Raw genomic sequence first — 12,379 nt, 5'->3', positions numbered from 1 at the left:
TAAAAACAAAAGCATAAAAACTAGCTTCCAAGCTCTTTATATATATCTAAAATGAAAACAGCTACAAAATTTAAGACCTTCTGGTCTTGCATTAAAGACTTTAACACTTTAAAAAAAACTTTGATTGTTGCTAAATTTATTTAGCAACTTTTCATTCTTTTTAAGACCCTATAGTGTGGCGAGATCTTACAAGCTCAAAACATCACGAGAGTTCTCATTGAGGTGAAAACTGTCTTGCAAGATCAGTATTAAACAGACACCAGGAGCAGCAGCTGTCATGACAGAAAACACCACCAAACAGGAAATTACAAAGATCATAAAGATGTTCCTGACACTTTAAAATCATTGCCATGGCAGCTTGTGAAGAAACGGAGCTGATCCATGACCTGTTTAGATCACCACTACTCCCACCTCCTCCTCCCCTGCTCTTTACCAGGGGCCGCACATGATCTGCAAAAGCATTTCAAAGCAAGTTCATCATAACGGTGTGACATGACATAAATGTTTAGTTAGTTTGTGTATGTACGCAGGGACTAGATAAACTCATAGTGTTGCTTTTTGATGCTTTGCCACTTAATGCCTCATTTCCACATGATTATAGAGGTAAGTCAACAGGAAGTCTATTCATTTCTATGGGAATCTCCATGATGTCCAATGTGTCTGTGAAGCTTCTCCTCTCTGTTACATGTTCGTCCTGAATTTCCCGCGGGTACGTTGAAAAAACTGAACATTTGAGGTAGATTTTGGAGAGACCATATGAAAATGTGCTCGCTGACCTGGCTACTAACTAGCTATCAGGCTACAGTGACTCATATATCAGCTTGGTGTGAAATATGTGAGGACTCATCAGTTGATATGAAGTGCTGTAAGATCGTTTTAGTGTTGTCAGATATATTTAAACATTTGAGTGAGAAGTTATAAAGGGTTGATTAGATTCAAAACTGGTTATTTAACATAAAAAAACATTTAAATTGCTAAACAAGTTAACTTAGCTTAACCAGTTGGGCTGTTCATAACAATATGAAATACATGCTGCTTTCCTTGTTGGCAGACTTCTTCAATCATTTCTTGATATGCAATACTAGTCCTGTTTCATCCCAGTAACCACAGTAAACACATATTCCAAGCTGCTTAATGGCAAAAATCCAAACTATATAATCCTCTCCAACAGCTACAGGTAGCTTATCAGCTTTTAATCCATCTGTAAAAAAGTGAAGTTCCTTGTGTTGGACACTAGGAGGCATCATCTCTACCATCAGTCACATTTGTATGTGGAAATGAGGTGTTATTTACGGCTTGTCCTGTTTTGTTGCCATCTCACCAAGTCGATCACACATCAATTAGCTGTAAGCTGCACATGACATCGGCCTGAAACTTATCACATGTAGCGCAACGAACCATTGTGTACTACAGCAGTTAAACTTAGCAAAACAAACTTAGTTTAAGCGCTGTAGAGCGCTTTGTTCTTTTCAAAAACTGAAGTTATTGCCCCTTATATAGGTGCCCTGATTATTTGGAGACACATAGCTGCGCTCTGATCATAAGGTCAATGTAAGGTCAAGGGGCAGACTAATGGTGTGAGTGCTTTCCTCTAGTCAGGTTGTAGCCTTTTTTAAAACATGAGAGGATTGTTTTTCCTGTGAGTGGGCATGGCTTCAGCTAATTCAACAACCAAGACTACACCATTATTTCACTGCCTCATTTTTCACGATATTAAAGCTTAATTTGATAAACTTAGACATATTTTATCTGACTGAAATTTGACCTGGGGTTCATAACATAGTGACCTGTCATACAACAAATGTAAAAAAACTGATTTATTATAACTTTACCAGGGCTTTTAAGAGGATGAGAAGTTGCTTAATTTTACAGATGCAGCTTTTTTTTATTTCAGTATGTCTAGTAAATTAAAGATGTGGCTGACTACTAAAATGAAAGAGATTGATTTGAAGTGCTGTTAAAATGCACAGTTTGAGTCAGAGTTAGAACACAAACTGTTATCTAAACACTGTTAGCCTCTTCAGTACAAGAGGATTAGCTTAAACATTTATACATGGACCTGAATTGCTTTGCATTTGTGACTTTCAGTTGTATAATAGACATATTTTCCTCTTGTGTTTTGTTCGAAAATGTAAAAAATAGTGTAAGATCTCGTCTAGTCACAGCTCTTTCTCTGACAGACCTATTTCTGCCGTATTAGACACATTCATGTGGCAGTAAAAAACTTGTGCTTTGATGAGCAACATTTTAGTATTCCAAACCATCACCACTACCATCATCATCACCATTTTACCATCAGCAGCATTACTGTCCAAACTGTTACTTCTCTGAGGAACATCATTACCACATTCAGCGTCTTTAGCTAGGTCAGCTGAGAGAAAACACACTTATAGATACTAAACAGCCGCTCAGAATTCAGCACACTAACATAACAACACATACTTCCTCTCTCATGAGGCAGGGCCAGTCGCACTGTGTACTCTCTGCCTCCATCCCTGACGGCGAAGCTGCACTGTCAGTTTACCTTGCCCCAGGACATCCATGGGACAGCCTATCAGCTGTCTCCCTGCTGCCAAAGACATGTAGTCCTGTTTATCACCTAATTGACTCTCAGAGGAAGGCTGAGATTGACAGTGTCGCTCCCGCATCACTTAAGTCCTTTTTAGCCAAGCAAACCCTGCCCGCCCTCACCTGTTAATAATACATCGCAGCCGACTTACTTTACAGATAAGCTCCGCTTCACCTCGCGCTTTAGTCAAACACAGCCGAGGGGAGAGTCGTTAGAAGTCAATCACGTCCTCTCATTTGAGGAGATGACTTTCACTGTCACTTTTTTTTGCAGTTCTGTCTCATATCTTCAATCAGAAGACACTGAAGAGATGGAGTTTTGGAGGGGCTACTGGGAGCAGCATCCTGACAAACCAAAACAAGTCTGGGGTGTTTCGTATTCCCCCCAGTTGTGTTCAAATGAAGCAGTGCTCATTTTGTCCAGTGTGGCAGCACAATTAGGATGGCTGCTGCTGCCGGTGGTTGACAGAAGTGTTGAGATAACATGTATTGTGGAGCGTATTTGTTAAGCCTTGATGGATGGGAAGACAGACTGAAGTTGTTATAACAATTCAAAACAGAAACGACAGGATTGATTGAGACTAATTGACAGCATGAGCAAGTAATGGAGGGAAAAAATGAGTTGATGTGTGTTTATTCTTCCTGCCCTGCCACTTACTTGTCACCACCTGACAGGAAGCAGCATTCCTTTTTGGCGATACACGCTGTGCATTTGACACCTTTTCTGAAAGCCTGGTCTGCCTCTTGTGACGGCATAGAGCGGGGTAAAAGGGCAACAGGTGAGAGTGTGAGCCAAGATGGCCCTTGTCCTCGTCTGTCGGAGATTATTTCGTGGGTCGTGACTGGCGTGCTGGCGGTTTGTCATGCGCCACTTGCTGGGATGTCGCTGAGGCCACCCTTGCAGAACTTTGGCCAGCTGGGTGCCGTCACAGAGCCTCATCACATCTCAACTAAGCAGTCCATGACTTTTTAAAACCCTGCAGGGGGGCAGAGTTATTAATACAGCTGCATAACATGATCAGCAAGGATATTTGAAAATAGCTACATGAGAGGGTCTACTCTGATACAGGTACCCAAATTACTCTTGGTGAAACTGCTTCTTGTCAAGATGAGATGTAAAGAGGGAAACTTGGCGTTTAATCAAGGTTTTAATGAACAAGTATTCTCTGTGCATGCACAAGAGTGAATCACCTCCCTTTTATCACTTGTTTGATATCACAGTCCTCTTTCTCTTGCTCCCAAGGGTCTTGGACTGTCTTCCAAGTTTGCAACAAGCCTGGTTCTGTCCTCTGTTGTGTTTCATTCAGTAGCACTAAAGCACATCAAAGCGTCTATCTCTTCCCTATGATACTTGTGTTTGTCAGTGGCTGACAAAAAAAAAGTGTTTTTCATCTTTGAATTATTGTCAGGGATGAGATGCTTTGTAGGCACCCCTCTCACCTCTCTGCAGCCTGATGAACGTATAGCCCAGATCCTCAGCATGCTACCTCATAATAGGGGCAATCTGTAGAGTGAGACAACTATAAAGACTGTTGGGTAGTCAGCAAGCGATATAAATACTCTTAGCCAGTTTGTGCTTGACTTCAAACATGGGCACACAAAGTGGACTCACCTGGGGAGAAGAAAGGTTGTCTGCAGCTGGGACGATCTGCCTTTGGCGTGTTTGTATGAGTCCTCTTATGCCATCGCTTCGTAAGGATTTCCTCCTTACTGCCCCAAGTACCTCAGCTCATTATGCGCTAAAGATCTGTATGCTTTTTTCAAAGTGTCGTCTTTGATTGCACACAAACTTCTTTACACAGAACACAGTTCAAGTGAGTAAGAGTTACTTTTCACCCGTGACAAAGAGCCAGTTTCTCAATGGGCAAGAGAGCAGGAATAAAGCTGAAGAACATTTTTAAAAGACCTTCAAAAGAGCCAAATCAGTCCTCTTCTCCTGTGAAGTTAGACATGTAAAGGCAACCTGCTGCATCATTCATTTCTATACACACAGGACACACACACAGCAGAGGACACAAGTAGCCTGACCTTGTAAAAATGTCTCCCTTTTACTTCTTATGTAGCTCATTCTGCTCCAGTAAGTTGTTATTATGGCACATTGACAATTTCCTTCTAACACTTCGGCGTGCGTTCTTCTGTGTGTGCCTGCGTGTGTGTTGCTAGTGTGGAGGTGTGACTGTCCGTTGGAAAGGGGAGGGGGTAATCTCATTCTCCTTTTCAATCTGGTAATTAACTTGACAGCATGACGAATGGACACGATCAGCTGTCTGCCTCCATAGGACACAAATATGCCGTATTACACGCTTCAATGTGGGATTCCACCCAGCAAAAAAGACATTAGAGAATAGCTACTCAAATGGAATCAGGCTGAGTTGAGTTTCGTATGATGTTTACAGTTGCATGTGTGTTGGGAAGAGAAACATATAGCAAAAATGGACAAAAGTTGTGTAGAAACATGCACAGACACACACACTGAGGCAGATGTTCCTGTTTATTTGATAGCAGCTCTCTCTTTTTTACTCCCACACTATGGCTCTCCCACAGTCTGCCCCCTGTTAGGCCCTAATGGCACAAAGGAGTCGACTTGTCTAAGTAGGGCTTATACTGTATATCACTGCACTGTCTCTCCCCATATCTTCCCCATCCCATCCCTCCTCCCCTTTGACTCATCCTCCATCCCTACTGCCATTAATCTATCTCTCCATCCCTCTATCTTGAATACCTGATTTGGCTGAGAGCTTTGCACTTCACTGCACCGCTGCCTGTTCCTGAGACTTAGTGCATGTGGTTCACAGTGCACCAACTTAAAAACACATAGGCATTATTGGAGACTTATCCAATTATACACACAGACACAGAATAAGATGCTCTAAAAGCATGAACTGACCTGCTGTGGCTCTCTGTATAATAGCAAATATGATGTGTCTCATTGGTATCCCATTTTGAGGCTCTGTAGTTGCAGCAGTGGCACCTGTATGGGGTGTCACAATAAAGCAGGTAGCAAATCTAATTTGAGCAGCTCTACATTAAAGAAGTGATGCATCATAGAAGGCTGAGCAGTTAATCAAAATATAGATTTAAACACAATATAGCCCAATGCAATTTTTAAATCACAGAGGGTGCAACATTTTTTAAACCTGATGTGTCTCAAATACCAGTTTAATTCAATGTTTTTTGCAGTAGAGATGTAATGCAACACATTACGCAAACATTAAAGTGTCCATCTTTTTAAAGTTTACCAAAAAAAGCAATGTTCCCAGACAGCTATTTCACTATTCAGCTTAAGGTGCATTTCAATTGCATTTAACCGACTGGTGGAGAAAAATGCTCAAAAAACATTCATACATCAGGGTCAGAGTGTCAGAGTGTATACGATGTAAGGTTGGTGCTGAGTAGAGTGCGACTAAAGTTAGTAGCTAGCTCCACCAGCCTTCATTCCTCTGTGCAGATTAATATTGTGCTCAACGCAGTTACACATCACTTCAGATGAGAAGTTCTAAGTAAAATTAACCCTCAACAGTCTACATACAACTTTATGTCAATTTTCTTAGCAAAATACAGCCATACTACACTGTTCCAACATGTTACCCACAAACTTCTCATGTTTACACCACGGGAAAGCTCTGGCTGGGAGGCAGCAGCCATTTACTGAAGCTACAGGGGCTACTAGTGGCAGGAGGCTACCAGATTTAAAACATTATTTGACCAGGATTTTAGGCCTGTGTTTGTAAAAAAGATAGATAATTAGTACGTTACACTTCATTTAAGACCCAAAGGTTCAAATCAGCATACAAAGACATTTGTATCAATGTTTGCAGTAACAAGATGAGAACCTTGTGTCCCTGATTGTGGGCCGAGTAAATAACATTATGATTTTATTCTCTGAGTCTATTAATCTACGCCTAAACTGTACTTAATGTTTCTCAGTACGGTGTGAAATATGAAGACATTATTGGTAACAAATATGTGACTATTAAGCTTCCATCTTGGCGATTTAAGAAATATTCCAAATGCATTGTTATATACTACCTGTAGATTTTCATTTTCGCTCTACTGTAGTTGGACCACAAGTGAGCGTTGTTTAGTGAAGTATGGTTGACGATGAACATCATCATCATAGTTTAACAAACTCGCTAGTCTTGCACTGGTTAATTTGATGTCTGAAAGTAACTGTTGAGTCGGCTAACCACGCACACCTCTAGTCCTTCATGTAGCCATAAGCACCATTTGCAACAGATAGTATTACCTGTGGACCACGGATCATTTGTGAATTACTCCCTGATGTCAGTGTTTGCTGCAGCACATTTACACGGGATAACTGAAGTCTGAAATGTACTTGAATATAGAGTACATAGGTCTATTTAAAAAAAAAAACTAAACGCAATGTCGTGCATGCGTTTTGCACATGACATTTCATTTGTGTAGCCTTTCTACACATCCTGTCAATCAGAGTTTACTGTGAAATATGGGCCAAAGTGTTTTTACATCTTTATAAACTTTAGGAAACTGTCCATAATCAATTAACAAGTGATCAGACTCCGCTGGTTCTCCCATTATGCATCATGGTAGCATCTGTAACCAGTGAATATCTGCAGCTGATCAGACAAACAGGATGAGGAAGGACAAGATTCAACACTCTTAATGTCCCTCTCATTATTATGATAGAATGAGACATCTTATATTAAATATGAATGCTTTTGTCATCTGTTAAAAGTTTTCTGCAGCTGATGCTGTTGATGTTATTCAGCAGCTTACTAACTTGGATCACACAGATCAACTGTTGTAGCCTATTTCTGACTGCCGAGCGATATTCTTTAAAATGTAAACTGTGTAATGCATGAAATTCATGGCTAAATAACTAGGTATGGGAATTGAGAACCGGTTCAAGTTGAGAATTGGTTCCAATTGGTTCAATCCATCCATATCATTTACATTTAATCTTAACCCTTATAAATGCCTTACTTCCATGTGCCTTGAAAACATGGTCTCGCAAGAGGCAGACAATGAAGTAAGAGCAGAAAAATCGATTGAGTAAACATGGTGGACAGTCACAAAAACAGTCTGAAGTGGTCAAAAGTGTGGCTTCATTTCTCAAAAAATGACACGAACACTGCAGAGTCAGTTGAACAGTCAGCCATGCTTTTTTTTGCACAAGAACTGTTAATTTCGTACAAGATTTCAATTTATTTTTTATTTTCATCACTTTTATCTTTACAAAAAACAGCAATAGTAGTGTATTCTTATTCAAGTTCAGAGATTGAAAATCCAGAGAGCAGTTTGTTTTAACTGAGACATTTCCAACAAAAAAGAGCAATTCTGTAGATTTTAGTATGTTCTCCTTGATGTTTAACATTTTTAGCTGACAAAACTGTCAGTTAAAGCTGGTAAATGAAGTGTTCTAGTCACTGATTCTCACTGAGGGTGGTGTACATCTTGTTCAAAGTTCAAAGAGAAAGAGACTCAGTAAATTTAAATTATTAACAGTGAAATCCGATATAGTCTAATTTTCCCAAAAAGAACATTTACAGGGAGGAATTGATAAAGAAATTAATATCGATACAAATAATTGATAATGGAATCAATATCAATAAAATCTTATCAGTTTCCATCCCTTTAAATAATACTGATAAAAGATCTGGAAAAGGTAAAGAGAAGCTGTTGGAAGCACAGGAGAAGCGCTGTGCATATTAAGAGAACAGTTGTGCACCCAAATATACTTGGAAAGTAAAGTTAAAATAATAAATCAGGATAATACATTACATACATACATACATTTGTTGATAATCCCCTACAAAGCCTTCATTTTTTTCAATCAGAAAATGGAGCAGAAAAAGCTGCACCGGTCTAGAACACTGAGATGTTGATTTTCACAGGGTTACTATCACCTGCTGATTTTTGTGCAGGGAAAATATGGAAGGTAATTTGCCCTGGAATTTTTACTCTGCAAAACAAAGACATGGCCAATTCACAGAGGATTAAAAACACAGATGTCCAGCACAATTATCATAAATTACCAAAGGTCCTTAGGTAATACTCTGGACTTCAGAATCACCAAAAATCCCACTTTCCTTGTTTTTGTGTGTGTTCTTCTTATTAAAAATGAGAATGACATAAAAAATGATAACGTCCTTCAATGCAACTATTCTATGGAATTTGCAATACAACTCAATATAATCACAATTAAATCTTTCTCAAAATCGCTCAGCCTTATTTGTTGTTACACACTTTTATACTGTTTACATCAAACTTAACCTATTTGTCATTTTACTATTTTAATTAAAACAGATAAATATACAGAACTCATGTTGGTTCATGCCTGATCTAAGGTCATACTAAGGTATAGGCCAGGCCTAAAGGAAAGAACAGTTTACAGTTGGGTAACATAGAATGATTTATTGTATTTGTTGAAAAATACATAAGATTAGGAACTTAAAAAAAAATTGCACTATCAAATTGCAATCGCAATATTGGGGTGGTGGGATGGGGGGTGTTACATTATTTTCACCCAGAGACAGCATCTCTTGATAACGGAAAGCACAAAATATAATCATGAAAGGCTATTTTTGAGAGCGTTAGAACAAAATAAATACACAAAATAATCCCTTCCTGGCAAAGCAACCAGGCATGCTCCGGTTACTGATATTTACACAGTACAAAATAATAACAATGCTAATGTCAATAGAAACACAATAATGTCCCAATCTGATTATGGAGCTTGTGTGTGTGTGTATGGCGAGTAGCAAATTAAATTTGAAATTTGAGAACTTGCCTCTGTCTGTAATGTATTACTAGGGGGTGGGGGGATGGGGGGTAAGGTGGTGGAGGTGAAGGTGGGGGTGGGATGGAATTTAATAAAGCCGCCAAAAATTTTTAAAATGCATATTGGCCCAAGATAAGGTGGAGACTGTCCTTTTTTCTAAAGTAATTATGAGGTTTTATTCATTTCTGTCATTAGTCAAACTGACAGCTGGTCCCTGCAGGCTGGACGTGTCCCATTCTCCTATGCTGCTCACCTATCTGGGAAGGAACCTCGTAATGAATGTTTACAACACACAGGTAACAGAGTAAATATTGGACTCATCAATTACAGAGGCTGAGGGAACTGGCAATCAAATCCCATGATTATTGTTACCGTCGGGGGCAACATGAGCCCTGACAGGCGGGCTGGTGGTCACACATGACGCAGAGTGCAAGTGGAGCCACAGACATGCTTATACAGACACCTGCATGGACACACAGGGAAAGATATGGACACACAAAAAAAAAAAAAAAAAACACACACACAGCGCCCTCTCACCTTGTCATTTTGTGGCATTCTCACCCATAGCAGATAGGGCAGCAAGGAGCTTGTTAACACTGTGTCTGTGTGTGTGTGGTGAGGGGATTATGGGAGAGAGAAAACAAGGAAAATGGAGAGAAAATACATTTAAATGATACTGTTATCATCAAGGACAGTTGCACTAAAAGCAAAGCTGGGCAACAATTCATATGGTTTACATTTCCAAAACAAGTATGAATATTTATTACCTTGCTGCGCCTAGGTGAGCCCCGTTCAAAATAAATGACAAACAAGGGGCTTTGTTTCCTTTGTCGATAGCGCTCTGGTCCTTTGGTGTGAGACTAAGTTAATCAACGAGCAGGAGAGAGATTGCTTGTGCTGCTGTTGCTACAGGCTCAAAAGTGCATGTGTGTGTTGTTCTTTTACTTCATAATAGTCAACAGAGACTTCATTTGTGTGGCGCTCAAAGAACTGCACATCTAGGCATAGCGACTTAAATTCCCTCTCTCTAACTTTGTGCTGATGTCTGCGCCTATCATGTTTTGACAGCACCTCTCTCCTACTATTCCACATTTTGGACAGCAGGACCCACGGCTCAGAGACAGTAAACTGACACCATCTCCCAATTTCCCCCAAAACTCCCTCATTACAGCAAAGGATTGCTGATGGGGCTTTGAAAAGCAGCCGCTGGTTCAGACAAGGTGGGGGTGCTCGTACAGGCTCTCCGCTGTCTCTGTGGCTTTTTTTGCTTGGTCAATTAAAATGTTCCAGCGTGAGCAAGACCTGCAGGTGCTTACGGACTCTGATAGCAACACTATTTGTACTTTTTGTTTTGGTTTGTGTTTTTGCACCCCAACCACAAGAAGCATGTCTTGCAGATTGCTTTTTGCAGGCTAAGTGTCCCCTAACATCTGTTTTAGCCTCTGAAGGAAGCTGAAGGGAGTTTGAAGCAGAACTGGTGCTGGCAGTATGTAAACCTAATCGCTATGTTTCTACTGTTTGTACATTGATCAGACTGCAGCTACTGTACTAAATACAAGGGAGGGGTCATTAACATGTAATTACACACCAAAGTAGCTGCACAGTTACACAAATACACAAGAGAAACTGTGCCACTGGCAGCACTGCTGCAAGTATTCCTCCCAGAGGGACCAATCTCTGCTTTTATGTTGAACACCTGTTAGCTGCTGCATGCAATGCAAACTCTAAGTGGTTCACTCAAACCAGGCAAAGCAGTGAAATTACAACATCGCTTCAGGTCACAATGTCCAAAAAAAGGTTTGACCACAAGATAGTCATCCAGAAAAGTTGGCTGTTATGGTCAAATTTGTGAATTAACTGGAGGCACCCTGTATATAGCCATAATGACTCCATATTAGAGTAGTTGTACAGCTGTGCCTCAGCCATTGAGCTAGCTTAGCTGCCAAGGGCTGGGAACACACACGCTTGCACACACACAGACACACATGCATGCATAGCAAGCTAATAAATTGCCCTGACACACCCTTTGGCAGCAGCATAACCCATCACAACCACATCCCCCTCGCCCACAACCAGTCTAACTCCTAATTTAGCCCTGTTTAACAGTGAGACATAGCAGCCCCCCCCCACCCCCCACCCCCCACCCCCCAATGCACACTCAATTTCCAGGGCAGGAAGCATGGAGCTGAGAAGTGAAGGTGGATTTTCATACTGAGGGGTTCCACAATCTGGAAGTTGGATTAAACTCTTTGCACTTTTGGAGAGCTCATTTGGCCCAAGAGATGCTCAGAAAGTAGCTTGAGGATGTTTCATGAAAAGATGTGCACACACAGAAACGACAAAGTGGAGGAGTGAAAGAAAGCAGAAAAGCGCATACTCAAGGGCTGAATTATATTGGGAAAAAAGAAAGTGCAATATTTCTCCTTTCTGTAATATATGTTGCGATCTGTTTAGGAAAAAGACAAATGGCATCAGACAAATAGGGTGATTTTTAAAAAAATCAAATATATTTCTAATCAATCAATGATAAACTAGGTACAATAAGTAAGGACATTACCATTTGGTAGATTATTTCTTTGTTGCAACAATGCTTCTTGGCATACATTTTATGTTGGAAAGCCTGTTTATTTCCATTTTCAATGGTGCTACATTTGTAAGGAACATGCATTTGTGGGATGAGCAGCAGAGCTGAGTACATGGGTTGCACCAGTGAAAAATTTGCTACAGCTTCTCTGCCAATGCCAAACAGCTTATTCTGTCATTGACTCTTGTTTAGTGTTGTTTGATTGATTGGATGATTGAATTCTAAAGAAACAAGACATTGGCCATTTTACAATTTATTAATGTAACAAACAGGAGCCTCAGTAGAGTGTGGAGGAACAATACACAGCCACAACAGCCTGGCACCTCCTCCTTATGCTGGTCACACGCTGCTGCTCTCCACTCCCAAATTCTGGAGGTATTCTCTGATAAACCCCACTCTGTGGGGGCGAGTGTTGTCATCTTGGAGGATAGTTCAGTCTCAGACTGTGGATATTTGGGATTCCCACT

The sequence above is a fragment of the Cheilinus undulatus genome, linkage group 7 (genome assembly GCF_018320785.1).
Source record: "Cheilinus undulatus linkage group 7, ASM1832078v1, whole genome shotgun sequence".
In the NCBI taxonomy this organism is placed as follows: domain Eukaryota; kingdom Metazoa; phylum Chordata; class Actinopteri; order Labriformes; family Labridae; genus Cheilinus; species Cheilinus undulatus.
Note: the sequence above shows the minus strand (reverse complement) of the source record.